Source organism: Vipera berus, assembly GCF_964194415.1.
Source record: "Vipera berus genome assembly, chromosome: 10".
Taxonomy (NCBI): Eukaryota; Metazoa; Chordata; class Lepidosauria; order Squamata; family Viperidae; genus Vipera; species Vipera berus.
Window position 1 is genome coordinate 20860540 of NC_138213.1, and position 27457 is coordinate 20887996.

Genomic DNA, 27457 nt, shown 5'->3' on the forward strand with positions numbered 1-27457 from the left:
CGCCCCGCCTCTCGCCCCGCCCTCCCGGAGGCCTCTGCGGGTCTCCTCCTTCCGTCGGAACGAGCGCGCCTGGCTCGCCTTCGCGTGTCGTGTGGATCCCGATTGCGGTTTATTCGGTTAAAGGTGAACGGGAACAAGAGCTCGGAAAACGGAGGAGGCGGCGTCCTGGCTGCTCTCTGAGCTGGGTTGTTTTCTTGCAGATGTAACCTCGTTGGTGCTAGTAGGCAGTGGATCTCTCTCGGTTTACCTTGAATTGAACAGAGCTGGAAGGGACCTTGGAGGTCTTCTAGTCCAGCCCCCTGCTCAAGCAGGAGACCCTGGGCCATTTCAGACGAGTGAGCGTGTCCAGTCTCTTTTTGAAAACCTCCGGGGATGAAGGAGCCAGAACTTCTGGTGGCTCCGCCGGTTAACTGTTCTAACTGGCAGGAAATGTCTCCTTAGCTCCCATCCATTGTTTCTCGTCCTGCCTTATGGTGCTTGTTGTTGGTGCGTGAAGTTGGTGCCCATCTCCAGAGGCTTCCCGGTCAGTGCTGGGGGCGGGTGTGTGTGTGTGTCTTAGAGGTTCTGTGGCTGGGCTGATCACTGTTAGCTGGTTTGGCAGTTCCTGGGCTACCGTTTACTTGATTGTGGGTTGTTTTTCATCTGTGCTCATCTGGGTGCTGACTGCTGTTGGAGAGGGGCTTGGGTCTTTTTGTTGATTGTCTCTTTTGCATAGTATACACACATACCAGAAATTCCCTGGCATTTTTGGATTTGGCTTGGACTAGGATGGTCATAGTTTCCCATTTGAAACTATGGTTAAATCTGCCCATATATTGTGAAATTAAAGAGTTTTCATCCTGTCTTCTGTCTGCTAGTTGGTTTTCATGGATGTCTTCTGCTACTCTTCTGCCTGTTTGTCCTATGTAGTAGCTGTTGCAGTCATTACACTGTTTGTTGTGGGTGTCTCCTCTTCCTTGGGGGGGGCTGCTGGGTCTTTTGGTTTACTTAGGATGTTTCGGAGGGCTTGAGTTGGCTTTTGTGCTGCACTGATTACATGTGGTTGTAATAGACTGTTGGCAGTTTCTGGGATATTTTTGATGTATGGCAGTGTTATTCTTAATACAGCTTGTGGTGGTTGTGCTATATTGGGTATGAGTGGTCAGGCACTTTTTGATGAAATTGTGTGGATATTCATTTTGTTGGAAGACATTGTATAGATGTACTGTTTCCTTTTTCTGTTGTTCAGGGTTGCTGTAGTGTGTTACTGTTTAAATAAAGTCCTTACGCAGCTTCCCTACAGGGAGGTTAGGTTATTGCTTTTGGTAGTGGAGCACTTAATTGGTGTGGGTGATTTTTGCTATACTTGTGTTTCTAGTTTGCCATCACTGTCTCTGTTGATCAGGATATGCAGGAAAGGTAGTAAGTTGTTGTTCTCTTCTACTCTGATAAACTGAATTCCTTTGAAGATGTTGTGGAAGATGGTTTTGCAGGTATTTTCTACTTGGTCCTCTTTTATTGTAGTGAAGGAGTCATCTACATACCTGATCCATATTTGTGGAAATGCTACTACTTCCAGATGTGGCATTATGATCTCCGCTATAAGTCTTGAAAGCCGTGATCCTAAAGGTATGCCTTCAATTTGTTGATAAATTTGTTCATCAAATTGGAGGTATGAAGTTGGGCAGAAGTTTATGAGATCCATAATCCTGGGTGTGCTGTGTAACAATGGCTTACTCCTTTCAGATGGAGGGGGGAACGGAAAGCCACTACTCACCTGCTCTTCCTCCAACCTGATCTATGCCACCATCTGCCAGCAGCGCCCCTCAGGGTTCCATGTTACACACACACAGGCCAGATCTGATGCAAAAGACTTAATAGACACAAATTTGATATGGCTGGGCTCCCAACAAAGACAAAATAATAGCAGATTATTTCAATTTCCCAGAACACTTGAGTGCAGATTTCTCTGTTGTCGTGTTAGAATAAACAAACTACAGCAGCATCGTAGAATAAGAGACTGACAAATTCACATACATTGGAAACTTTCAACCTTCCTCAAAAGACCTTAAATAACACAATTAGTTTTTAATGCAATTAGTCAAGTTACAACCAGTCACTTAATGACCATTTGAAGTCATGAGTGACCCCCAAAAGCTACTTATGACCCGTTTTCAAAGTTATGGCTGCTGCATGCACAGACACACATCATGTCAGGTGATATTTTGGGCGCTTGGCAATGGCTCACATTGACAGCCATTTGTACTGTTCCATGGTCACATGAGCACAACATATGACTTTTTTTTCTTGTTTACTTCTGGTTTCCTGCAAGAAATACCCACTGGGGAAAAGGGATTTGCTTAATGACTGCCACATTTGCTTAACCATCATAAAAACATCACAACTCTGAGTCAGGTTATGTGGTGCCTTAATGCATGACAACAACAACTTACAACGAACAAACGGCTCTCCAGTCTATTCTTGAAAGTCTCCAGCAATGGAGCACCCACAACTTCTGATGGCCAGCCTTTCCACTGCTTAAGTGTTCTCACTGTCAGGAATTTCTCCTTATACATCAAGTGAACTTTTTTTGGGGGGGATGCCTTCAAGTCAGTGTTGATTCCTGACTTTCATTGGACAAGTCCCTGCAGTTTTCTTGGTATGTTTTTTTTTAAGGGATTTGCCATTGCCGCCTCCTGGGGCTGAGAGAGGGGCCGGCCCAAAGCCATCCGACTCCTTTGTGCCCGAGGCCTAACACCTTACGCACTTCTTCAAGCTGCCTCTCGAAGAAGTGAGTTACAGTTTTATTTATTTTTATTTTAATTCCATTTATATCCCGCCCTTCTCCGAAGACTCAGGGCGGCTTACAAGCTTAGCAGTAGCCTTCATTCTATGTATATGCCTGCTTATTAGGGCTTTCACACACACCCCAAGCGGCATTATTACAAAGTCAGCTTAATTGCCCCCAACAATCTGGGTCCTCATTTTACCTACCTCGGAAGGATGGAAGGCTGAGTCCACAAAATCTTACGTCTTTTAGTACAAAGAGATGCCAGCAGCGGGTTCCTAATTTGGGATCACAGGTAGTCCTCAAATTATGAATGTAACGGAGCCTGCCAGTTACATTCATAATCTGAGGATTCATGCGAGTGAATCAAGTAAAATAAATGTGAAAACTCCTCGCTTTCGCCCACGCATTTGCTAACCAGACGCGCAGGTCGTTAAGCGCACATGAGGTATCTCAGGGTGGGGAAGGCCATGGGGGGGGCCTAGTGATAGAACAGGCCACATGCTTAAGACCAACCAAGGCCTCCCCTGACCCACTGAGATACCTCATGCAATTGTTTCTCCCCCCCCCCTTGCGAAGATCTATCCCCTCTGCTACGGTTTCTTTGACGATTTCGCTTCCAGCATCCGATCGGCTTGCAAATGCTTTTTGCGTACCGAGAGTGAAATGTTCTGGATGCCGTGATCTCACGGGACTTCAGGCTGCAAGATCACAGCGCCCAGAAGCTTCCAGTCTCCGTGCAAAACATTTGCAAACCGACGGGACACTTGGAGGCAGCGCCTGAAGTCCTGCGAGATCATAGTGCCCGGAACATTTCACTCTCGGTGCGTAAAAAGCGTTTGCAAGCCGATCGATCGGGTGCTGGAAGCGAAATTGCCAAAGAAACAGCAGCAGAGAGCAGTCAGATCTTTGCAAGGTAAGTGACCCAGCGCAGCAGGATGGGAGGGGGGAAGCAAATGTGGGAAGGGGGGAATGGGCATTCATAAGTGTGAATGACTGCCCTGGTGCTGCAACGTTCATAATTTCAGGATTGTGTCGTAAATACTTGGGGCTTATAGCATAACTTTGAACGGTCACTAAGTAAACTGTCGTAACATGGGGATTACCTGTATATGTGTGAAAGAATGAATTGGTTTATAATACTGTACTTGATATCAACAGCAGGTGGCATTACAGAGTAGTATTCAGGCTCTCCCACTTTTAGTAGTTTGTGCAGCAGTTGCTTTTTCTCTCTCGCTCCACCTCAGACTGATCTGCCTAAAACAGTCTATGGGTCATGTGCATCCACTGATAAAAGGTGTAATTCTATGTCCTTCACGACATTTAGCCCCTTGGTGGTTCAAAATGAACAAGACAGCGTAGGTGGTTTTGCAGCTGCCATTTTAGTTTCAGGTTTAATGCAGTTTGTTAGAACAATGTGCAAATCAACCATTTTAGCTGCAGTAATACACACATATCACACACCTCAGTCTGCTTATATTGGGCAATAGTTTTAAAATATATTTAAACTTTTAAAAAAGATTAATAGAAACTAATGCAATGCAAAGTAAGGAAAAAAATGAGCAAGGAGGGAAAGGGAGGAAGGAAATAAAGGGGAAACAAAAACTGCAAGAGAAGAAAAACAAGTAGAAGAAAAACAGAAAGATACAAAGTAGTTTCCAATATTCTTCACAGCAGTTATAAGTACAATTATATTTTAACCTCTCTATCTAAAGTTAAATCACGATACTCATTTTTCTATATTCTATCCATCTAATCATCAAAACCATGAATCATGTTATTTTTTCCTTTTTTATGCAAAAATATCTATAATGGGTTTCCAATCACCAATGAATCTAAATATTGCTTTTTTTCTCTAATCGAGTCAATTTAGCCACTTCAGCAAACTCATCAACAACCATTCTTCTGATGTAATTCTTCTGAAGTCCTTTCATATTTGTGCAATAAGCTCACTGCAGTTACGATACATACATACAGTACGTACAGTATTGCATTAGTCTTTTCCAAATGCTTTTCCATCAGTCCCAAGAGAAAGAATTCTGGTTTAATTTGAATGTTAATATTCAAAATCCTCTGAATCACTATATTTGAACCCCAAACTCATTACCAAGCATGATAAAATGATTGTTATTCACATTTCCAACATAACTTTGAAGTGCCTTTACACACTGCATATTTTTTTGGGGTTCATATTCTAATGGTTCATCATTTTATATAAATTCTCTTTCAGATTTGGGGGGCGTGGTGGCACAGAGGCTTAATGATTCTGGACCTGCCAGCCAGAAATGGTCTGCCTTCTGGCGCTTGAATCCCGGCTCGTGAGACAGAGTGAGCTCCTGTCGTTCAACCGCTGGCTCCTGCCCACCCAGCAGTTCGAAATCACACAATATTGTGAGTAGACAAATGGGTACCACTTCGGTGGGAAGAACCTAGCTGCGTTTGTGTGTGTGGAGAGCGGAAGCCGGCGCTGGACTTGGCCGGACCTGAGGCATCGCGACATGAGGGGAAGCGAGGCGAGACTGGCGGAGGAGCCCGGAAGAGCCATCAACCTGAGTGCCACAAGTCAGCTGCTGTAAAGCTAGTTTGCTCACTGCGGAGCACCAAGGATAGGCATGTAAGCACTGAACAGAATGAACCAGCAATTTAGGCTGTCAGGACTGCGTTGTGTGTCTAGCACAGGGGTCCCCAACCCCCGGTCCTTGGATCAGCACCAGACCATAGCATGCCAGCAACCGGGCTGCACAAACAAGCAAAGCCCTATCCATGGGATGCAGGCAGCACACGAAACCATGCCCTCTCTGGTCCGCGGAGAAATCTCCACAGGAGCGGTCCCTGGTGCCCAAAAGTTTGGGGGCCTCTGGTCTAGCATGTGTAGATTTCCCTGACATTGTATGCCATACACTAAATAAATAAATAAATCTCTTTCAGATTATAACATAAATTTCCCTGCTTTCAATCACATATTCTCTCATTGTTCTATTTGTACATTATAACCAAAATTGTAGCCAATTTTATCATATGTACATTCTTTGACCTTTTTTCTTTTTAAATTTCAATAAAAGCTTATACATTTTAGCAATTACACAGTCATCATTTGTACACAATGCCATTTGAAATTCTTACATTCTTCAATACCATGAATTTTTTTGCCTGGCCTTAATTTTTTTTGATAACTGTATAATAAAACCATTGATAATGATGTTCCTCTGTCATCAGTGTTCTGTTTATTTTATTTTACATTCCCCTTGATAAAATTCTGGCATTTCATGATATGTTAACTATCTTTGCCTATTATCTTGTGTATAAAATGCTTCTTGTACTGAAAGTCACAAGGCTGCTTTGGGCATTGTCTAGTAGTTTGTATCTATTCCTTCTTCTCAATATGGCACATTTAACATAATGATTTTTTAAATCTACATTTACTTTGACTTTATTGTATCATAAATAGTTATGTCACCCAAATCTCAGATCATGTCCTTCTAACACTAAAAGTCTTTTATTTCTCAGTAATGCTCATTTTTTCATTGAAACCAAACAACAAGCTGCAAAATACACTTTCAGATCAGGTAAACACAATTCTCATCTTTCGTTTGCATTTTGTAACACCTTATACTTAGCTTGTGATTTTTTTCCCTTGCCACACAAACTTATATTGTTTTGTTGGGTCTCAATTACAAGGGAAAAAGTAAATGGGAGACTTTCCGCCCCCACACTTTTTTTTCTAGACTTTCTGTGTCCTTAATATTCATTTGACATTTATTTGAGTCTCATTTGACACTCTGTAGTTGCAGTCATACTATCTGTTCCATATTACCTTTATCTCTTGTTTTGTAAAATACACCAATTGCCTGTGTGCTTTAACATTAAACATTTGTATGAAAATCCAGTCTATTCGTCTATTTAATTCCATTATTTTCAAAATCACTTTTTGCCAAAAACTAATATTTTAAAATACTTTATCAGTTTAAACTTTTTTACATCAAATACTTGTTAAGCTTTTTGCTAACAGTTTAAAATCTTTTAAAATAATTTTTCACTTTGATCCAGAAAAACAGTAGATTCACCAAGCAGTTTTTTCCTTATTCTGCCAACTGGAAGATCTTTCTTTAACTGTAATTTTTTTATCTGATAATTGTTAAAAATAGTTGTATATAAGTTGTTAAAATTTCAATAGTTGTATCTGATAGTTGTTAAAAAAAGGATGCATGAAGCTTTGGAGTGACATGGGGAGATGGAGGGAAGTGTGTAGTGGGGTGCCCCAGGGCTCTGTTCTGGGCCCAGTGCTCTTCAACATCTTCATCAATGATTTGGATGAGGGGATAGATGGGGAACTCATCAAATTTGCAGATGACACCAAACTGGCAGGAATAGCCAACACTCCAGGGAGAAGGCAGGAAGGAGGACACAGCACAAGATATTGTGGGCTGTTCCCTGACACCACTGGATGACCTCGCCAGGGCTCGTTGCCTTGGAAGAGTGAGGAAGATTCTCAGGGATGACTCACACCCTGGACGGTATCTCTTTACTCTCCTACCATGCGGTAGGAGATATAGGAATATAGCCAGCCGTACCAACAGGCTGAAAAATAGCTTTTATCCGTGGCCTGTTAGGCTTTTAAATGGGACATAATCTTATGCAGAATTGACTTGGGAGGCCGGTGTGTGGTGTAGTTGGTTCACATAGTGTGGTGGGATGGAGGGTTTGTTGTCACTGTGTGTTGGGGGGAGAGAGCATGGGGGGAGGCTCATCTCATCTCAATGTACACATGTTGTACTTTGACAATAAAAAAGGTTTATTATTTGCTTTCTTCACAGATGGGCTGCAAAGTAGGGGCTACCGGTGGCTCAGGAATAGTTTTGCTTTACCTGCAGCTTTTCTCTAGAGTTCAGTAGCTGCACCTGAACAGGACCAATTAATTATGTTCCATCAAGTTGTTGTCAACTCCTAGCAACTGCATAGATCCCCCCCCCCATAAAGGTCTTGCCCCTAAGCTGCTCTTTCAATTCTCCTGTGGTGGACCCATCCACCCTGCTGCTGTTTTTCTCTCTCCTTCTATCTTTCCCAGCATTAGAGCCTTTCCAGAGACTTAGGTCGCCACATAATGTGTCCAAGAGCTCGGTCGTTTGTGTCTCGAAGGACCATAGCAGACAGGTAGTCCTTGACGTATGACGACAATTGAGCCCAAAATTTCTGTTGCTAAGTGAGACATTTGTTAAGTGAGTTTTGCCCCATTTTCCGACTGCTCTTGCAATACTTGTTGTTAAGTGAATCACTGCAGTTGTTGGTAACATGGTTGTTAAGTGAACCTGGTTTCCCCACATGGACTTGGCTGGTCAGAAGGTGATCACGTGGCCCCAAGGTAAATCAGTTGATTTTGATCACGTGACCATGGGGATACTGCAACCGTCTTGTGAAAAATGGTCACAAGTCACTTTTTTCAATGCTGTTGTAACTTCAAACGGTCACTAAATGAACTGTTGTAAGTCGAGACTGCCTGCACTGTGCAGCTGTGCAAAAATGCTGTAAATTAAGAATGCTTTCAGAAGTAGAAGTGTTTAGCTTATTTCGATCAATTAACAAAACGGAAAGTAAACGAACAGAAGAGAAATCCAAATCAATACTTGGGCTGACCTCTCAGTAAATGGGAATCTCTCGGTGTCGGACAATAAAGAAGGTCTCGGCCCTCGGCACTTCTAGCCGGCATCGGGGCTTTCAGAAGAGCGAAGCGCGTCTCCAGGGCTCCCCTGCCCGGCCCCGGCCAGACGCCGCGCGAACCCCCGGCCGGCTTGGAAGGAGGCGGCGCCGGTGAGCCAAGGCAGCCGGGCGGCCCTGGAGGACGTCGGCCGTAACCGAAGCGGCGCCCGGCCGGGGGAAGCCAACCGAGTCCCCTTCGTGGCTCCCGAGGGCGCCGCTTGGCGAAAAGCGCCGCTCCGGGCGCTCGACCGCTTCCGGCCCCGCCCCCCGCCGCCTGTCAGTCCGGGAGAGGCCCCGCCCCCCGCAGACCCCTCCCCTCCGCCGCTGCTCCTTCGTTTCCGGGCCGCCGCCGCCGCCGCCGCCCAACCGCCGCTCCGGAGCGCAGCCAGCAGAGACCGCGTCGCGGGCAGAGCGCCGCCGGGCCTTCCGTGCGCTGGCAGGTGAGCCAGGGCCGCGCGCGCCAGGGCCCGCCCGCCCTAGGAAGGGGCGCCGCGCCTGACGGCCCTCCAGCCGGGCCGCCGCCGAGCCCCGCGGCTGGGCGGGCCGAGCGAGGCGCGGGTCTGCGGAGGGCGAATGCTGAGGGCGAATCCCGAGGGCGGCGAGTGCGCCTGCGCCGGCGGGGCCCCGGCTCTCCCCTCGCGGCTCGGGACCCTCGGCCGCCGGGCGGGGCGGGGCGGGGCGGGGCGCGAAGCCCGCCGGGCCCGGAATGCCCGGCCGCCCCGGAATGTCCGGGCCGTGGCTGAGGCGGCCCGGGGCCCCCGGTCGGCGTTCCCGCGGGTGGACGGGGCCGGAGGAATGGTCTCCCGGGGCCGCTCGTAGTGCGGGGCTGAAAGGCGGCCTGGGGCCATTTTAGCTCGGCCTGGCTCGAGCAGGGAACGGCGCCTTTCGGAGGGGGGATCGTGTCAGCGAAGGAGCGGGTTTCCTTGGTTCTGAACCCGGGGAGGAAGCCGAAAGTGTCGTTTTTTGCCGTGCCGTCGATAGTTCATCGGCTGTGATCTCTTTTACTCCGGCATCCTTTGAGAATCAAGAATGTAATATATTATTTCCAAAGCTTAAATATTTCATCTAATAGTAAAAAAACAGCATCTGAATAGAGAGAACATAAGGAAGGAGCTTCATCTTTTTTTGTTTTTGAACCTTCTTAATATGATTTAATTTTCAGGAAAGACTCCCAATAAGCATGATCCCATCTATTGTAAAATTGTTATTTTTAGGTTACTCCTCAGTCTGATAAATTTGCCATTAAGTTGCAAGGTTATTTCTATATAGAGTTTCAAATTGTTCACACCACAATATTAAATTGCTTAAGATATAATTTCTTGCTTTATAACAGTATTACAGTACACATGAAGGTGCAATAAACAAAAGTGTTAAACGTGAAAGCATGTTTAGCTAGTGCTGTAGCTTTATCTCATTAGTTTGAATGCTATGAGTAAGATAGATCTGTAAAATTGTTTTTAATAGTGCTCATATTTTGGGGTATTTCAGATATTTGTACATAGAATCTGCTACAGCAAAATTTTTAGAGTATAGTAACACATTTATTGTGCTATATTTTACGTGGACTAGAGTCCTTATCAGCCAGTCCATGAATTATCTCAGTTTAGCTGATTTCATAAGGAATGGGTTCAAAGAAAAAGAAACGGCAAAAATAATTTGAAAATTAACATTATGCAAAAGATTAAGCAGTAACAACTTTAATTTAGGGTTCAGTTGTTTCACACAGGCTGAATTTGGAATTTATTCAAGAATGTTTCTTTAAAACGCTGTGAAAGGTTAAAAGTTGCCATTTTTATATGTTGTTATTGAATAATATCCTTTAAATTGTTTCTTTGAATTCAGAATACAGAATTAACCCACTTGTAATTTTCAGATTGTATTTATGCATCACAAAACGTGCAGTTTATAAACAAAAGGCATGAGTTAGTACATATTATGAAACTGCATTGTCTTTTAATGCAACTTACCTCACAATGTGGTAAGGAGAACTGAGAAAAGGAGCTTCATATGTTATTTGGTATCTTCAAGTACTATAGAAATGATGCACTGTATGAAATGTACCACATGAATAAAATGCTCATCGGTACAAGTAGTCCTTGACTTACAATAGTTGATTTAGTGACTGTTCAAACTTACAGTGTCACTGAAAAAAGTAATTTATAACTCTTTTTCACACTTAAGATCGTTACAGCATCCACATGATGATGATAACTTTATTGTCACTTTGAATGTACACCAATCGGCATACATAAAAATGAAATTTCGTTGCATACAGCTCTCAAAGGGTCACCACCTCCGATATATACTCCTTGTTCGGGGCCCGCTCAAATTTCACATGGTCCATTTTAGTCTCTAGGGAGTGAACAATGGCAAACAGGACAGATGGAAATGGGGCTCCATGTGGATTAGCCCTCAAGTTAGCTTGTATTCTGACAACCTCGCCTTCTTTCCTTTTTCTGATGCTGACTCTTCCACCCTTTCCTTAAAGAGGCCTTGCTTCTTTTCGCCCCTGGAGCACGCTGCTGCCGCCGCCACCAACTCCTCCAAAAGCCTCTCTCTCTTCCTCTGGGCCTGCCGACAGCCTCATCCAGTTCCTTCGCCCCATAAGCTCCAGGTCCTCTCTGCCTCCTCTGGAAACAGCCCTGATTTGCAGTAGAATCCATCACTGGGCCAGCAGTCAGATCTTGCTGCTGGTAGAACAAATTCAAACAGTGCCAACGACTTTTAACGGTCTCACCAACAGTTCCAAAACAACTAGAAACTCGCCAGGCCAGCAAAGATTGTCGGTCGTATGTCGTATGTTACCTTAGTTCCACCATGTTGCTCAAACACATTAAAATCTTCCTGATCATGTGGCCTATAGCCCTTACGATCCCTCCCAAAACTATTCGCCTTCAAGAGCCAATGCAGCCGCAGCCATTCCAGGCGCCGCCACATGGTCACATGACCAAATTTCAGACACATTTATAATGGTTGCAGTGTCTCGTGGTCATGTGATCACCTTTTGCGACCTTCTGACAAGAAAGTCAATGGGGAAGCAACTTACCAACTGCAGTGGTTAACTTAATAAGAAAATGGGGCAAAATTCGTTTAACAAATGCTTCACTTAGCAACAGAAAGTTTGGGCTCCATTGTGGCCATAAGTTGAGAACTACCCGAACTGCTCTTCTAGCAGAATTTGTGTTAGATTTGCTATGTGGTTTCTACTTTAAACATATTTTTCCCAAATTCCATGGTATATATTTTTTACATTATGTCAACTTTTGCTTCATTTTTCTGCAGTTGGAAGTAAATTGCAGTATATATGTAAGACTGCTCTTTATTTTTCTGGCAGTTCTGTTCAGTTTTTATATTGCTGAGATTATTGTTTTACCTATGCAGCCTTAATAAATGATGCTGAAATGGCATATATGCCAGTGTTGCAGATGGAAATGCTGACTTCACGTTTTTGGGAGCTGCAGTAGAAGTTGCTAATTATGGAAAGTCATTGTTCGGTCACTCTGGTATGACATGAAGTTGATATACAGATTGAGATCCCAATTGTGCTGTTAGTGAATGGATTTGGACAAGTGACTGGTTGGATTCACACATTGTATTCATCTGTAATATGGCTTGTTTGGCCACTGCTGAGTATGTAATGTGATCCACCAATTAAGACTTGTAAACTATAGTTTATAAAATAGTATAACTCTGGATCCAACTAAGTATGAGAGTTAAGGAATATAGTTAAGAACAGTATGTGAGCCACCTGTGTTTTTTTCTTATTTTATTGAAAAGTTATGAAAATGATGGTAGCAGAAGCTTTCATAGAACTTAATAAAAGCATTAAACCTGTAGCATGGCAAAACTTTCAAGAATAGTTTTCTTCTCTAAATGAGCCAGCCCTGTGTGCTTACCTTTATGAAACTATTGTTGAGATGTGCAGTCAGCCTCTCAGAAATTTTTGATGAAGTTTTGTGGCTCCAGGAGATGGCACAGATGTTACCCTGTTCTTCTGGATTCACAGATGTTAAGAATTGTCCTGATTAAAAGGAAGAGAGAAACAAATGACCCAAAGGGCAAGAGTATTGCGGTGTTGTGTAAAGCCATCTTTGCAAACAGCTTATTTTTGAGCATAGATGTCCCACAAGGTATTTTCTTAGTAAATTATGTAACCCTTTGCGTAGTACTTAGTGTTGCTGGTTTGAATAAATATAACTGTCTCATAATCAACTCACATATTAAGCATGATTTATTAATAAACCACAGTTAGCTGGCTTGCCTATTGTGCTAAGATGCAATCTGTGTGCTATAGGCTACAGTTGTTAGGTTCACACAAGCTAAGCAATAGTCAACAAATCATATTTAGTCAATATAAAGTTCTCTCAACTATGGTTTGTGAACCATGGCTTATGCCTTGTTAGAATGTGCTAATGCTATAGATGCAAGAATCTTCTTAGAAAATATAAACTATTGCTGCTGATGTCAACATTTAAAGGTATTACTTTGTTTTAGTGTAATTTGTGAATATAACCAGAACTAAGTTAAAACCACCTTACATTTAATGCAATATTTGAACTCAGCATTTATTCAAAGTCTTATTAACTAGGAAAAAAGCTTAATATAAGGTGTGAACTTGCCATTATGCATGCATCAAAAAACAAGGATCAATAATTTTAGGAGAACTCTTTATGTTACAAAACCTCTTGTAGACAATATTATATTCTGGATCCTACTGTACCTTTATTGCACATTTTCAGGTCTTAAATGCACAGTTGATTTATGAAAATGAATCTTATTGATGCATAAGGTTAAAGCAAAAGTGTAAACTTGCAGACCAATCCTAAATTGCAGTTATTCCATTGACCTACCATTATAGTAACAGTGATTATATCATCCTTTTAATGCAAAAAGTACTTGGTAGTATTTGCGCACAGAATTATATTTCACTTTCAGGTATTTGTGTTTTGAGACACTTGTTACAGGTAGGCGTTTTCTGTTGATTCTGTATAGGGAAAAAACATACTGTTAATAGAGATGAAGTTTGGTAAATGTTATAAATTTTTTGGTTATTGCCTATCCAGAAATGTTAAATAGATAATTATTCCTTAATATAAAAAACAATCCAATTGTTCAAATCATTAGTAAAGTATTTAACCATGATTAACCCAGTTGGTTTCCCAATCAGAAAAATTCATAAACCTTGGTTTTAAAAATCACAGTGGGTATCTTCATAAAACATACTAAGTTGAAACTAACTGAACCATATTTTAATGAACAATAGAATAAGAGAATAACAGAGTTTGAAGAGACCTCTGAGACCTTCTAGTCCAACCCCCTGCTCAAGCGGTAAATCCTATACCATTTTTGTCAAATCTTTGCCCAATCTCTTCTTAAAAACTTCCAGTGCTGGAGCACCCACAGCCTCTGGAGGCAAGTTGTTCCATTGATTGTTCTAATTGTCATGAAAATTTTCCTTAGTTCTAGATCGTTTCTCTCCTTGATTAGTTGATGAGTTTCCATCCGTTGCTTCTTGTCCTGCTTTCAGGTGCTTTGGAGAATAGCTTGGCTCCCTCTTCTTTGTGGCAGCCCCTGAGATATTGGAACGCCGCTATCATGTCACCCCTCACCCTTCTCTTCGTTGAACTACACATACCCAATTCCTGCACTCTTTCTTCATATGTCTCCTAATCATCTTTGTTACCCTTCTTTGCATTCTGCCCAAGTTTCAACATCCTTTTTACATCGTGGAGACCAAAACTGGATGCGGTACTCCAAGTGTGGTCTTACCAAGGCATTGTAAAGTGGTATTAAAACTTCATGTGATCTTGATTCTATCCCCCTTAATGCAGCCTAGGATTATGTTGGCTGTTTTGGCAGCTGCAGCACACGGCTGGCTCATATTTAAATGTTTTTCAATACGACTCCATTAGCAAGCTGTGAACTTGGAATTATGATTTCTTACATAAATTATTCTCATGGAGACATGTTGGCCTGATTCACAATAGTCTGTTTAGACACAGTTTGTCCAATTTGCCAGTCAAAATGCTAAAAGCCAAAATCGAGCCAACCATATTATAGCTTAGTTTAATTGATTATTGTTTGGTAATTATTGAGAGGTCAACATTTATGAAAATTCTGAAAGCTTTGCCTTTTGTTTATGAAATTAGTGCAGTACTTCAGATGAGTATAATTATGTACAGATGAGAATACTACATGTATGCAATGACAAAAATGTGAATTTTTCTAAACTTAATGTGATTTAATTGTACATGTGGGCCAGATTAACTCACATACTGAGCTAAAACAGCATAGGACTAAACCGTATTATGGTTTGCGTGATGCAAGAATAAGCATTACTTTCCCTGTTATTTATGTAGTCCTTAAACTGTTAACTGGAGTATAATTCCTTTATTCAATGGCCATTGGCCAAACAAATTCTGAAGCAGAATGATTGTGCTCCAATACAGTTGGGAAATTATAGTCTATAGCAGACATGTCAAACACAAGGCCCGGGGGCCAGATCTGGCCCGCGAAGTGGTTTCATGTGGGCTGCAAAGCCATCCTGGAAACAGTGAGGGAACAGCCCCCACTGCCTTGGCCCCGGCCCAGCCCAGCCGGGAGCCAATGTACAGTTTTGTGGTGGTCATCTATGCTGAAACGCATTCAGTCTTAGCTCCACAAGGCCGTCTGGAAACAGCAAGGGGCCAGCCCCTGCCGCATCACCCCCACCCCCTGGGCACATGCTGGAGAGGTATCACCCTTTGTGAGGAATGAAGAAATGCACCATTGCCTGGAAGTGGCCAGCACGTGGCCCTGCCTACTTCGGGCAGGCTAGGGGCTGGGCAGCATTGCGCTTCTCTTCAGATTCATGCCACCCGGCTCAGCCTCTCTGCACTGTGAGGAAAGCTCCCCGCTGCCTGCCAAAACCGGTGCAGGCTGGGGGCTGGGCACTATTGCGCAGGTAACATCGACTCTCATGCTGCTCATGGCATCCCTTTCCCCAGAGCCCACCAAGCCGGATATGTGAAGTAGGCGAGGGCCCATGTGCTGGCCACTTCCAGGCGATGGTGCATTTCTTCATTCCTCATGAAGGATGACACTTCCCCAGCTGCGTTTCTTGCCTGTTTTTCTCCCTCCCTCATCTCAAATGTTTTCCCATCACTAGAAGGAAGGAAGGAAGGAAGGAAGGAAGGAAGGAAGGAAGGAGAGGGAGGGTCTGAGGGAAGTCCTGCCTTAGACCTTCCCTGCTGCCCTTTCACCATCCCCTTGCCCCCTCCTCCTGGCCTATCCTGGGGGGTCTCCCATCCTATTGCTAAGGAAGCTTTGGATACAAAGCCCGGTCTCCTCACATGGAGAGGGAGTGGGCCTCCCTCTTGACTTTGCCCTCGTACCCATCATGAGCAACCTGGCTAAGGAGAGAGCAAGCACAGAAGCAGCAGCCTTGAGAGGAGGTAAGTGCAGCTGGGCACCCCCTTGGGGAAGTGGGGCTGGGCTTAGTGCCGCAGGTGCTTGAGGGCTCTGCATTTGACCTTGGCGCCGCCGCCAACCCCCCCCCCCCCCGGCATGGTCTGAGAGGAACAGTGAGGCTCCTCCAGTGGACCATGCCTTGGCACTTGCCCTGGTCCCATCTCCTTCTGCCAGAGATCCTCAGATCGGTCCCACTCCTGCCTAGGCCCCCATAGGCACCCTTGATCCGAACGATGTAGAGCTGGCCACGCCCAGCCGGTAGACCACATGCAGCCCAGCCACGCCCACCCAGTAGGCCGTGCTCACCCTGGCCACCACCACCCCCCGAGCGCAAGGGCAATGCTGATGCGGCCCTTGATGAAATTGAGTTTGACACTCCTGGTCTATAGAATTGCTGAGCTGAGCCCCATTGCCTATATGACAATTAACTTTTAAGATAGCATGAGAAAATAGAGCAGTGGCTTTCCTGTCTTAACACAAGGGGGTTAGCAGTTTGTGCATACCTGGCATTGTTGTTTTTAGTGATATTGTTCAATAAATGTTAAGAATAAGTTTACTATATTTTGTGGCTTTGCAAATTTATGGTTGTCTTTTCAGAATTTTTAAAGCTCTTTGGCTATACTATACTACACGAGCCAGAAAGAGGGCTGAGAAAATATCTATCGACCCCTCACATCCTGGACACAAACTGTTTCAATTTCTCCCTTCAGGATGCCGCTGTACTGCATTGCATGCCAAAACAACCAGACACAAAGACAGTTTTTCCCCCATGCTATCTCTCTGCTAAACACATAATTCCCAAAGCACTGTTTTATGCCTAAGGATACCTAACCATATAGTAGGACTGTATTACTATTCTTCTCATCTTTCTATTACCTACTCCTTTCTTACGATTATCACTTTGTTGGCTGTATCTTATGATCTATGATTGTATCTTACGATTTATCACTTTGTTGATTGTATGTACACTGAGAGTTTACACACCAGAGACAAATTCCTTGCGTGTCCAGTCCATTTGGCCAATAAAGAATATTCTATTTATGTTTGAAGACTGTTTTGACTGAGTAACACAGCTTTGATTTAATTCATATGGAATTAATGAATAGATCTTCAAGTAGTTTATAGTTATCTTTCAGCCTTCAGATTTTAAAGCCGAAACTAATTGCAGTTTGATTTTCAATTTTTTGAAACAATTATCTTGAAGTAAAGGATATTTATTTTGGTTATTGAGATTTTCAAACAGATTTGGTTCACAAATGATTTATTCTTATAATTTTGCTAACATTGATACGGGTAGAATGCCTCAAGCTTAGAAAAGCATTTACTAGGAAAGGAGACAAAGATGGAGATATAAGGATTTCTGTGTGGATTGACTCTAGACCTGTCTCTGTAACGTACTAAGATGATAGATAGACAGACAGACAGACAGACAGACAGATAGATAACCTTTGTCATTTTTTTACTGTGGGCACAATAGCACACATTAAAAATGAAATTTAGTTGCTCTCAAAGTGTACACATACATAACACACATTTAAACATACTATATACAATAGTAGTATACAATAGTATTTATATGTTACATATAAGTAACATATAAATATTAATCACTGTCCATCTCAAATACGTAACTGAAGGAGGAAGCTTGAGAGTTCACAAGGTTAATACTGTATGGAACAAAATTGTGACTGAATCTGGATGTTCTGCTTTGGATACCACAAAGCCCCCTCCTCCCAGAAGGTCATTTAGGTCACAAGATGTAATGTCGCCTATGACACATAAAGTATCATAAGACAAAATTGGGTTCATAGAGAGAGCTCTGTAGCGAGTTTTATCTTGACTTTGTTGTTTTTCTCTAGGCCACACTAGGTGTGGATTGATTGGCATGCTGGCTGAGGAATTCTGGAAGTTTAACTTGACTTAAAGCTTTTACCGATACCATTGCAGGATGTAAGCTCTTCCGAGTAAAGCTGCCTTTTGCAATTGACTTATGGTGAATTTGTCAGTCTTAATGGTGTTCAAGTGGTGCTCCAGTTGTTTCGGGATTGCACCCAAGGCAGCTATTACTGTTGGTGCTACCTTTGCTTTTTTTTTGCTAGAGTCGTTTAATTTCTGTTTGTAGGTCTTTACATTTTGTTATGTTTTTCATTTCCCTCTCTTCTGTTCTGCTGTCTCCAGGTACTGCCACGTCCACTATCTAGACTTTTTTTGTCTTTTTATCAATAATTTTTAAGTCTGGAGTGGCAGGTTTGAAGTCTAAAAGCCCTAAGTGCTTTAGCTTCTTAATTTTCTATGATTTTCTCTATTTTATGGTCCCACCACGTTTTGCTTGCAAGCAAATAATATTTCTTGCATATCTTCCAATGGAGTATTGTTGCTACTTTGTCATGCTGTTGCATGTAGTCAGTCTGTGTAATGTTCTTGCAGCAGCTAACCAGGTGGTACACTGTTTCTTCAGCTTCTTTGCAGAGGTAGTACTTACTATCTGTTGCTGTCTTCTCAGTTCTGGTTTTATATCATTTCTTCTTAAGGCTTGGTCTTGTGCAGCCAGAATTAGTCCCTGGGTCTCTTTCTTCAACTTCCTGCTCTTAGCAATTGCTTTGTCTTATTATTGTCTATTTTCCCTGCTATTTTTTTAATCTACTGGGCCTGTAATGCTTTGTCTTCCCATGCCTCCATTCTGTTCTTTGTTCGATCTTTCTTGTAGGCCACTTTGGTTTCTCCAATACTTGTAGGCCGTCCTGGTATACTAGCTTCAGTGCATTTTCTTCACTGTCCTTCAAATATTCTTCCAATTCCCCTATTTTCATCTTCATCCATCTGATGTAATTGCAACATTTCACGCACAGCCATTTGCCTTGGTAAGAAGAGTCTGTGAGGATAAAGGGCATTATTTGTCCTGCTGTTTCTATCCTGGGCCCTTAGTTCTGCTTGAGTCCACTTCTCTATTGCAGCTGTGTAATGATTGGAATGGCCCAGATGTTGATTGCCTTGATGCTGAATTTGGACTAAGATCTTCACTCTCTTGATATATTCATTTCTAATTTTCTTACTTTATTATGCTTCATGTTATCAGCTTGAAGGATGCTCAGGTATTTACAGAGATTGTCTTCATCCAGACTCGATGTTATTTCCAATGGGCATCTTGATTCCATCAGTTTACACTAATTTCCCCGTTCGATGGTAAGAATATCTTGGCTGTATACTGTATATGAAGCGTGTTGAACAGCGATTCTGTTTCAGATGGTGTTTTTCCATATAGCTTCAGACTGTCCATGTAAAGGAGGTGGGATAGCCTGGCAGATGTTTTTGATGTTTGATAACCATGAACTGAATTATTCAGTATTGTTAATAGAGGAATCAGTGCAATGACAACAGTAGTGGCAATAATGAGTCTCTTTGGAAGATTCCTCTCTTGATATTAACTGCTTCCATTCTATCACCCTGGACCAGCAACTGTGTCTTCCATTGTGCCATTGAATTTTGCACAAAGCTTCTGATGTTTCTACTGACTCCTGTTATTTCTAGGTGCTTGATTATCCAATCATGTGGTAGGGAGTTGAATGTCTTCCTGTAATTAATGCACCCTACATTCTTGGTCTCCCTTCTCTTGCAGTTTTCCAGAATCATCTTGTCAATTAGGAATTGGTCTTCTGTACCTCTGCTGTTTGAGTGGATTCCTTTCTGCTCTGGTGGAAAGAGCTCATTATCAACTAAATGCTGTTGGACTACATCAGCTGCCACATCTATTAGCAACTCAAACATTGTTGATAAGCAAGCAATTGGCTGTACTTTTCTGGTGCTGCCCCTTTTTCTGGATCTTTCATTATCAGGTAGGTTATTCCAAAGTTAGCCACTCTTGAATTTCACCTCCTTGTAGTACATTGTTAAACTGCTTGGCAATACATGGGTGTACATTAGTCACATGTTTCAACCAAAATTCATGCAATTCATTTCACCTGGTGCTTTATTAGGTTTATATTCTATCTTTATTTAGCACAATTCAAGGTGGCACATAAAATTGCTCCCTCCTTACTATCCTCACAAGTATTCTGTCTTTGATTTAGGGTCTGAAAGGTAAAAACACAATTTTAGTTCTTTAGTACATTAAAGCTGAGGAAAATGGCACACTTGGGTTCAGTTCTAAGACATTCTGACATGCTTTGTGCAACCTAATAATTTGACCTGTGTTGCTTTGCAATTTGTTGTTTGGTTTTATGACTTTAAAAATTATCTTGACCTAATTAAATCATGATGTTTGCCTTGTATTTGTGGCTGAATATGTAATCTGATTAATGTAGTCAAACTGCCAGTGATTAATTTCTGATTTTATGGTAAAAAAAGTATGTTGCATTTTGTAGTGAAAAACTGGTGTGACTAAACAAATTTATAATCAAGATAAAAGGATTTTTTCTTTAAAATCTGAGCAAGTAAAATGTTTATCTTTTACTTAAGTGATTTTTATTTTATGGCATAATTAGCTTTAATCAATGGAATTTAACTCATTTTTGCCTGTTCATTTCAAAGGATATACATTTGGTTAACTTAATAGGATAAAGTTCCTTTGTTACTTTCTAGTTTTCTAATTTTGGATAAGAAGTCAGGTGAGCTCAGACTATGTTCTTGTGTGGTAAGAAATGTTGAGCAAAATTAACTCAATCTGATTATTTAATAAGTTAAATATATGGAGCTCAACAGTGAAGATACTTAACAGTCATCAAATATGTTGAGGATTGCAGAAATGGTAAATAAATGAAAATATATTAGAACAGGGTGCAAGTTCATTTCAGTAAGCAGTGCAAAATTTGATCATGATGGGGATGGCTCTGTGGCTAAAGATGGTGAGGAGGAGTGGCTTTTTGGCTCATTCATATGTGGTTTGCGTTTTCTCTCAGACTTTTAACTAAATATTAGGGTGGATTTAAAAATGTTTTAGTGGATCTTTAAATGCACTTTAAAAGTAATATAGTGGGTTTGTTAATAAGTCTGAAAATAAGATTGAAATTTTTCTGAGTTACCATTATTCCAAAATGATAAGATAAGATAACCTTTATTGTCATTTTTACATTAAAAATGAAATTGTGTTCTCTTCTCTCAAAAGTGTATGCATACATAACACACATATAAACATGCTATACACAACATATGTATATACCTACACCCTTATGTATAAATATTAATCACTGTTAACCACTGATAAGCTAAGATTTGAGAAATGTATATGTCAGTTGTTCATTTACACAGAAAAAAATTCCTTAGCACAATTACCATATTCATGCAAAATGATAACTTGGATTTGAAAAGAATTCTCATTTCTTATTCAGAATGGTGGGCCTATATACAGTGGCTGATTTGTTCTCACTTGGCTTCTTCTGTCAGTGGGTGCAACTTACAGTGACCAGAAACTTTCCAGGAAGAAAGAATTTAATGTTGCATTCTAGCAAGGGCTTCAGGCATTCTGCTCCCAAACAAGCCAGTAATAATTGGAAATCAATGTAGACCCTAGCATTAGACACCAACTTGGTGGTAAGTAACTACAAAGTACAGATGGTCCTTGCTTACCAACTATTTGTTTAACAACTGTTCAAAGTTACAGTGGTCCTGAGAAAATAACTTTATGGTCCATTTATTACCCTCACAATGTTCCTCAATCATTTTATTGCCATTATGGTCACTATGTGTTGTTTTGTGCCTGACCTATGGGCTTCCCTTTTTCCCCCCCTGCATATCGAAAGCAATGCAAGCATGACTGCAACCTGGGGCTGAGGGCTGCAGACACATTATGCAAACAGCTTACAGTACTCTCTTGAGATCTTCTCCAATCTGTTTGCTCTGCAGGTGGTTGAGGAAGCAAGTGATTTCTATAGACCAGAGGTCCCCAACCTTTCGGGCAGTAAGGACCAGTTCCGTGGAGAAAGGTTTTTCTGTGGACCAGAGGGTGCGTGGTTTTGTGTGCTGCCTGCGTCTTGCGGATGGGACTTTGCTTGTTTGTGCAGCCCAGTTGCTGGCATGCTGTGGCCTGGTACTGGTCCACGGACCGGTGGTTGGGGACCCCTGCTGTAAATCATAAGCCAGATATATTTCACCTGATAAAATGTTTAAGAGGAGGAGAGGCCCTGCTTTTTCAGTCATCTATCTTCCCCCAACTTTTGTTTAAATTATTTATCTTTTATTTATGACCATCTATCTCACCCTGTGTGACTCTGAAAGATACTCATGGACTCGTAGCTCATTGCAGAACCAGAGACTGTGATGTAATGGAATGAGGAAGAGATGCTTCCTGGGAAATAATCAGAGAAGAGAGGCAGGAGCCCCAGTGACTTAACAATCAGAGAAAGGAGCTTAGGAACGACCTGCCATAATGGATTAGGCAGTTAAAAGTAGCTGTGGGAAGTTTATACTTTCAAACTTGCAAAATTCTGTTAATGTAGCCTTCTAGGAAACTAGAATTAGCTCATTTGGTCATGTTTGCTATCTGGTTTGCTTGGGAGGGCTGACAGTTGAGGTCCTGCCTTAAGCACAAAGCCAGCTGGCTGACCTGGGGCCAGTCACTTCCTCTCACCTCGTGGATGGAGGCACTGGCAAACCCTTCTGAGAAACCTTTCCCAAAACACTGCAGTCCAGGCAGTCTTTGAGAATGGGGCACGATTGAATGGAAGAACAAAAAGCTCCTGGCCTATGGACAGTTTCCTTTCATTGTCTTTAGTCATCACCATAAATAATTCAACCGGTATGAAGGATATAAATTGAGAAACTTTGGTTGCTTTAATAAAGGGCCATACAACAAGACCAAAATTGCAGCTATAGCTCTGAAACAATACACATATTGTACATATAAGAGGACCAAAAATATTCGTTTAAATCCAACTAATTTGCAACTAATTTCAGAGCTTTAAAATACCAAAATATACTGTATAAAACATATTTTAATGCCAAATTACATTTCATAAGTATATCATCTTTTAGGAGCTGATCTTTAGGAGAATTATAGTATAGTTCTTAGAAGCAAGGCTGTCCAAATTCATAGAAAGAAGAAGGGAGCTTCAACACAAAACTGGCCTGAATTTAAGACAATAGAATAGTAGATAATCTTTCATTTTGATTAAACATCAGTGCTGAAGAGCTTCCCTTTTTGAAGAAAAAGCAGCACTGGCTGTTACCATTTATTCCTGTCCTGGGAACTAAGCACTGTGGTGGTACAGAAGCAATACAGGAGACTCATTTGGAAAGATTGCTGTTCTGATTTAGCATAAGCAAATTATGCTCTGATCTAAAGGGAAGAAAAATAGGAAATCCATTCTTGTTTCTCCCATGTCGCATGTTCTTTGATAGTGAAACAGATGTCAAAAGAGAAGGTGATACATACTAATTTCCCCATAAGACGTGTCTTCACCGAGATGATTCCAAGTTCTTCTTCATCAAAAGATGTTTCCAAGGAAATAATGCATTGTCGCTCAGGAAGGTTTGGGCTTGTTCATGCAGAGACAGTAGTTGAACGTTTATGCATTCAATTTATATGATGTTTGTCTTACTGTCTTGAGAGTGATTTTGGGTGGCTTGTTATAATATAAAATATACATATAAAAGTATTGAAATTTAATTTACTGGGGTGGACGTTTGTCTCTCTCCATCCATCTCCAGCAGAGGACACCCCCTTTGGGGCCGCAAGGCAACTGGCAGAGCCAATTTTTAAGGCTTTTCCAGACTGTCAGAAGGGTGGAAGTGGATCTCAACTAGGGAGGCAAGAGGTTCCAGAGGGTGGGGGCCACAGCAGAGAAGGCTCCTTGATCCCATTAGCTGAAATGTTGGGCCATTCAGCTGCATCAGTCAGTTCTCTATTGGCATTTGCTTATGGTTCTTAAAGTTCTGCTTTTAAGGGAGGAGGGTGTTCATTTGGACCGTTCTTCCTTTTATTGTATCTGTTAATGTGCAATTTCATTTATCTTCATGAATTCATATTGATTGATTGAATGATTACAGACCATAAAGGTGTTTTTGTTTCCTAGCAACACAGTGAGTTAATGGGTCCAAAGTAAGACAATTTGAGCCTGGTCATTTGTGCCTCAAATGAGAATTCTGGGTCGGATTTGTTTGATGACCCACTGGTTTGTTTTCTTGGCTCTCCATGATATTGTCAGTATCTTCCACAAAACCAAAGTTCAAAGGCAAACCCTTACTAACTTGCTCCTTCAGAGTCCAACCTTCACTTCCATTGAATGTTACAGGGAATATCATGGCTCATAAAGTTCTGATCTCTACAGATAATCCAGAAGTGGTGACATTTAGTTGGTAGATATTCTGCTGACATGGACAAAGTTGAAACTTGCCTTGTTCCCTGTAATAGGGAAGGTGGACATGTTTAGATGCGGAATTATGAATGTTCTTGGATAAGCCTTTTTCTTTTCTTTTTTTATTGAAAAGTTTTACAGTACATTTTTTAAAAAACAAAACCCCTCCCAGCCCCCTCCCCTCTCCCCAAACCTCCCCAACTCTTCCCTCCCCTCCCCCTCCCCCCTCCCCGACTTTCCAGAGGTAAATAGAGGTTATAAAAATACAAACAATCATAGTCTACCATATGCAAACAACAATAAAATATTAAGTTCTATCGCACTTTAACTCATTAAAGTAACTACAAGTAAGCCTTTTTCATTTAGGACTGATTCCTGTAGTTCAAATAATGTTATAACAGAAATGAAACTGTGTTCCTCTTAACATGACTCAGGATGTGGCCCTTATGAAAACAGGGCTGTCTCCTCATATCAATTTATTTTGGTAAATTTCCTTGGTAAAAGAAACAAAAATGATGTCTTTCCCCCCCCCAAAATACTTCTTTCTCCATACTTTTTTTTGGTCACATCTCCAGATCTGAGACAGGATACCTCTGTCGAGCCTGTGAAAGAAGGGAATTGAAGTTTTCCTGGTAGGTAGGGTTTTCCAGTATTCTTACTAAATAGTTAAGAAATATTGAGATTTTTCCTGCTTTGGAGAGATCAGTTAAACTTGCCTAGAGAGGGATATGTGTGAAAAAAAACCACATTGTTTTCTGAAAACTTCCAACTCCTTGCACTGCATGTTACAAAGGAGACTATTTAAATTAACGTTAGCAATAATGAACAAGGTAGGCCTGTTTCATATCTATCTTGAATTTATGCATGTGGCAATGTGACAGAGTAAAATGATGTATTACATTGGCCTTTTTTTGTTTCTTTTGGATTTTCTGTCGCACAGGAAACATAACCGTAAAGTCAGTATGATTAAAATTAGAAAACAATATAATTAAAATTTATTAACAGTTAACATTCAGGAATTTTAACTCCCAGTTAAAACGTGGCAGTTTCTACCATTTTCCTAATCTCTCTCTCTCTCTCTCTCTCTCTCTCTCTCTCTCTCTGTGTGTGTGTGTGTGTGTGTGTGTGTGTGTAGAGTATTCCCTGGCCTGAGAATTACACTGGAGACGGCTGTTAGGCAGCCAAGCACTTGGTGGGCAAGAGGCTCCTTTACCAGTGGACTTCTCTTTATTTCAACTGGGTAGGTTAATAGGAAGTAGAGGTGTTCATTATAAATATGGACCCTGAACTGTTTAGGATTTTAAAGGTCAACACCAGCACTTCAAATTGTGTCTAACAGACAGTTAGTTGGTAAATAGTACAAGTACAACCTGCATTGTATCTGATTCCGAAGTTTGGATACTTTTCAAGACAATTGAGGCCTCATTGCTCAGATTGACACAGGCTGTAACAGACTTGCAAATAAACATCTGCAAGTCTAACCAACTCAGGAAAGATGGCAATTGGCTGATAGTTGTGAAAATAAGCAGCCTTCTACTACAGATCCAGTGAAAATTAAGTTTCAAGAACAGTTCCTAACTGCAGATGTCAAATATGTGGCTCTTGGGCTGCATGTGGCCTTCAACTTTCTGAGGGCATGCAACTGGGAAATATTTAACAAAGTAAAATACAATAAACGGTGATGATATTTTATTTTGGAACAAATAACAGTAAAATTAGTCAGCCATCATAAAACAAGTGTGCTGCTGCCTGCAGTGGGGAGGATTGCTTGGTGCTGCCATTCCTTATGGCTTGAGCAAGAGCAGCCCCCCCCATGCTGGAAGCTCCTGGCCAGTTGGGGCTGCAGCAAAGCCAAGTGACTCTGGCTGCAGTTGGGTTGAGGCTGCCAGCTGTGTCTTTTCTCTGGGAGAGCAGGCAAGCAACTCCCTCACCAAAACAGCAGGAATGGCTGTCTCTCATCCTTCCAAAACAGGTTGAAATTTTCTCTTTCCAAAAAGGAAGGATTAATTGATATCTATTAAGTATAAGACATTCACCTGTCTGAGACAGTATAGGTTCTCCTGCTTGGGTTTTGGGCTGCATGTAGTCCGTGGTTGTTAGCTTCATAAAATTTTCAGTGTTTAATAAAGTTTAAATCAACTTAGAATACCTTCAGAGCAGAAGGAAAAAAGGTGAAAATTGAGAGGGGAAATCTTTTCTTTTTCTATTTTACTACAATATTAAATTTGGAAATAAAAGAAATTTAAATGCTTTAGCGGTCCCACAAGTAGACATAGGCTCGTAGGGCTGGATGGGATCTTGGAGGTCTTCTAGTCCAACCGTCTGCCCAAGGCAGGAGTCCTTATTCCATCCTGGACAAATGGTGGTCCAATCTTTTCTTGAAAACTTCCAGCAATGGAACACCAACAACTCCAGAGGCCGGCTGTGCCATTGAGTCATTGCCTCCCTCTGACAAGCTTCCACCCATTGCTTCTTGTCCTGCCCTCAGGTGGAGAATAACTCACCGCCCTCTTCCCTGTGACCACCTCTCTAATGTTAGAAGGCAGCCACTATGTCTCCCCTAGGCCTTTTCTTTGTTAGGCTAAACATAGTTCCCGTAGCTGTTCATTGTACTGACTATTCCACATTGTTCTATCTTACTAAGAAGTAGGTTGTGATCTACTTTGTCAACACTGAAGTAGGTTGTGATTTACTTTGTCAACACGTGTGCTGTATGCAAAGCATTTCATTGATCCACTAATTTAGCCACTTTATCGAAAAAAGCTATAAGATTTGTTTGGCATGATCTGCTTTTAACAAACCCATGCTGGCTTCTAGTAATCACCCTGTTCATTCTAGGCACTCACGAGTCACGAATCTGCTGCTTAATCATCTTTTCCAAGATAGCCCAGTCATATGTCGTGTAGGGCTTTATAGGCGGCAACAAGCATCTTGAACCACACCCAGAATCCTACTAGGAATCAGAGCAGTGGCATTATATGGGCATGAGAGATGCCAAAAACTGCCTGAATTAGATAAGTTGCAGCTTCCAAATGCCCCATATAGTGTATCTCACTTTGTAATATAGAGCATTTTAGAGTAATCCAAATGGGAGATGATTAAGGTAAGAGTTACTGAGTGAGCTGTGAGTTACTGTGTGCAAGGCTTCCTGGTCCAGAAATGCACGCAGGTGGTGCACAAGCTGAACCTGCGCAAAGGTCTCCATGGCGGCAGCTGCCGCCTGCTCTTAGAGTAGATAAGAGCTATAAATTCAGGAGGA

General features: G+C 41.8%; 1 protein-coding gene and 1 long non-coding RNA gene across 6 annotated transcripts in view; both read left to right on the top strand.

Moving 5' to 3' along the window:
- The first annotated feature begins 63 nt into the window (after positions 1–63).
- Positions 64–5708, top strand: LOC308672696. Of its 2 annotated transcripts, XR_014027474.1 has the most exons (3): positions 64–123; positions 2312–2770; positions 4998–5708. It is a non-coding gene; the product is annotated as an uncharacterized lncRNA (long non-coding RNA). The 2 variants fall into 2 exon arrangements; XR_014027475.1 differs by lacking the exon at positions 64–123 and having other exon boundaries at positions 1629–2770.
- Positions 5709–8768: 3060 nt separating this feature from the next.
- GARRE1 (granule associated Rac and RHOG effector 1) overlaps positions 8769–27457 on the top strand; it is a 56859-nt gene continuing 38170 nt past the window's right edge. The window contains exons 1-2 of one of the 4 annotated variants that reach the window (XM_081335875.1): positions 8769–8901; positions 19527–19743. The gene's annotated coding sequence lies outside the window, so the exon portion shown is untranslated. Of the gene's footprint in view, positions 8902–19526; positions 19744–24770; positions 24831–25415; positions 25439–27457 lie in introns of those variants that run through there. The other 3 variants (XM_081335874.1, XM_081335876.1, XM_081335877.1) reach the window with 3 other exon arrangements.